Here is a 3,394-nt window from a genome sequence, read left to right as displayed (position 1 = left end):
GTAAATGTGAGTGAGTTAGATTAGTTTGCCAGAGAAAAGCGCACAATGTATCATCCTGATAGTAAATGATTTACTAAAAATATTATTATTACAAAATGGTATCAGGGATATTAAAAATCAAAACTGTGATGCAAGGTTGGGCAAGTTGACGATTTTTTTTTTAAACTTGTTAAGTGATTTTAAAATAATATAGTTAAGTAAAAAATTACCTTTCAAAAAAAGGAAACTTAAATTAGTTTAAAGTTAAAATTTACTAATTTTCATAAATAAAAAAATCCAGACACATAAAATGGTTTATTAGATAGATTTTCTTTGCGCTCAAAACAATTACCAGGAAAATTTAAAATTATACATTGAAGTAAAAACCACAATTTAAAATATGCATTATTCTTAGAACGAAAATTAACTTAATGTAGATACCTACTTTTGATTAAAATTAACTTGAAGTTAAGACGTTAATCTTAAAAAAAGTAACCTATTAAGTTAAAAGTTAATTTGAAAAAAAATAATGAGTAAACTAACTTAACGTTTTAATTTAATTTTAACATTAACTCGTTAATGCCCAGCCTTGCTGAGATTTATGAATCCATTTTTTTTTTGCGGAAAAGCTGCTCCAAGTAGAAACAAAAAATTCAACATACTGATAAAACAATAAACACGGTTCAAAAATGAATTATTGGAATTATTGTTCGGACAAGTGCCTCCTAGTAACGCAATCGGCAGTACACCATAAATTTTACTATCCGTGCAATGTTTTCGTGTCAGAAGGCTACTAGAAAAAATACAAAATATATTTCTAAGAATGAAAATATTAATAAATTAATATTTATCCGTGTTATGAACAGATATCCAAATATGAAATAAAGTAATATTTTTAATTTGTTTTTATTATCATATTAAAAGTCAATGCTTATAAATTATAGTTTATAATTTTGTCTAATTTACTTTAAAAAAAGAATATAATAAAATACAATTATTATTAATTTAAATTAACTTACCTTCAAATCCACAGCATAGTAAAATCGCTATTGGATTTAAAAATAATTAAAACAAAATTAAATAAACATAAGCTTGAGTAGGTTGGTACCATAAAAAACTAATTTAATGGTTCACTAATCTCAAATGAATAATGATCCAATCACGGGCCACTGAATCTTAGTCAACATTACACACGCAATAAAGACACTTTCCTAATAGCTATAATTATTTATAAATACGACAAGTCGAAATTCAAAAGGATATCAACGTCAATCAACAATAGATTAGGTATGTATTATTTTCTTAAAATTAACAATTAATGGTCATTAATCTTAATTATAATTTAAGAATAAACAATATACATCAACATTAAAAATTGTTTAAGTAAATAATCAACTTCTTCTTCTTCGGATTTATCCGAACTAGGACCAAATTGTCCCAACCATTTCTGTTATCAAAAATTATAATATATAATATAATCCCAGAGTTTTCCAATTTGATCCACCTCCTAATGCAGTGATTCAAATACAAGACACACGAGAAAAATTTGAGGGCACATGAAAATTTAAAATATTTTTATGACCTATATAATATAATATGACGTACATATTATTATTTTTATTTTTAATAACAAACACATCAGAATATTAGTACTTTTTCAGTATCGTTGACGCCTTTCAGAATAATTAAATTAGTGCATTTGTTAAAACGTAATTAACATACTGATCACAATATAATATTAATATATAATATTTTTCATAATTTTATGGCACTCTTGAATAAAAAAAGATGATATATTAGATATTATTAATAACACTGTATCAGATATAAAGTTGCGTTTATTTTAACGTGAATAGGTTAGGTTAGCCATAAAAAAATCCATATGTTACACTAATTATTGTAAAATAATAAATAACAATTAATACAAACATAATATTTCAATACATTTTATGATCACTAATTAATACATATAAAATAATCTTAAATGTTTAATTTACATATAAAATCATCCCAGCAAGAGAATATTGCACAAAAATAATGCAATCGTATTATGAAAAAGCCGAAAAGATACCACCGATAAGCAGCGTTCACAATTCTACCCGATTTACTAAGAGTGCATTTATTAGACCCATGCAATCTTTTTTAGTACCTAGGTATGAGTATAAAAATATTTTTATCATAACTTTTCTAAGTTATTGTTTATTTAGTAATTATGAACTAAAAATATATTACCTTTGCAAGCATCTAAAAAAAATGTATTATTCGATAGTTGTAAATCAATAAATTAATCCTTACTGCGTGATAATTCTTCATCCGTTGTAGCAGATGCAGGCATAACCTGAACTACAATTACTATACATGTAAGCGTTAGTAAATACTGTTTGAAGAAAACCATTTTGAATCGGTATAAGGTATATGAAGGTTCAAGATTGTAAGAAACTAATGAAAAAATAATGAGAACGTAGAACAGTAAATGAAATAAAATTTTACTTCTCGATTTCTTTTATAAGCTAAGTGTTTCTATACTATACTGCCTCAGCACAAAATAAACAATGTTCACAACACACTATTGATTTAATAACAACTAATATAATATAATAAAATAATGTAACAAGAACCTAAATATGTCAGTGATCGCCATATGCCATATGTTTTAATGTTTAAAGCTTCATTAAATAATGCGTAGTTTTTTTTTAAGAAAATTATTTAAAATGTTAAAATTCAATATGCATATTATATAAAACATACATACCTACCTATTATATTATAAATTATATTATATTATTAAAATAAAATTAGAGTTTAAGAAAATTACTTTTATATCGGTAAAAATGTATACTGAATTAATTCTGGGTATTGTACATATAATTGTATAATGTAGGTATATTGTATAACATAATTTGTAAAATTCTAATAATTTGTATTTTTAATTGCAAAAAAACAAATGAAAAAAAGGTGGGTAAGTGGATGTCACTATGCTTTACATCAGGTTACAAGTGGGTCACTGTATAATGGATTTTATTAAATTTGAATTCAATGATATAATATTATTGTATAAGAAAAACGATTCTGAGTGGAGACGGTATGTCAGTCAAGGTATAAAGTATCTTTTTATTAAAAAAAATTTGACCTATAATATCCACTTTAATATACACCGGAATATCACAATATCCAATAGGTACTTACAACGCGTTATACATAAACAACAAACCGTGGTACTATCATAGATATATAATAGTATACTTTAGAAGTTTCAAGTACCCTCGAATAATATTATACAATCACAACAAAATAACTAAAATAGTTATTCTAGGTTTTTTAATATGAAACTTCGTCGATATTTGAACTTAAAATGACTATAAAAATAAACTGTGCTTATGTATTTTTTAGATTTTTTGGTAACAGAATTAACTAT

At 24.5% G+C, this 3,394-nt stretch overlaps 1 long non-coding RNA gene across 1 annotated transcript; it reads right to left on the bottom strand.

Annotated features, from left to right (window-relative positions):
- Window positions 1–995: 995 nt before the first annotated feature.
- On the bottom strand, window positions 996–2,726 carry LOC103308423. Its single transcript, XR_510438.3, has 3 exons — window positions 2,275–2,726; window positions 2,212–2,223; window positions 996–1,025 (listed from the first exon to the last, which is right to left on the bottom strand). It is a non-coding gene; the product is annotated as an uncharacterized LOC103308423 (long non-coding RNA).
- Between the last annotated feature and the right edge of the window lie 668 nt (window positions 2,727–3,394).

The sequence above is a fragment of the Acyrthosiphon pisum genome, chromosome A1, assembly GCF_005508785.2.
Source record: "Acyrthosiphon pisum isolate AL4f chromosome A1, pea_aphid_22Mar2018_4r6ur, whole genome shotgun sequence".
Taxonomy (NCBI): Eukaryota; Metazoa; Arthropoda; class Insecta; order Hemiptera; family Aphididae; genus Acyrthosiphon; species Acyrthosiphon pisum.
The sequence above is the reverse complement of the archived record's forward strand: the minus strand, read 5'-3'. Positions and strand labels throughout refer to the sequence as shown.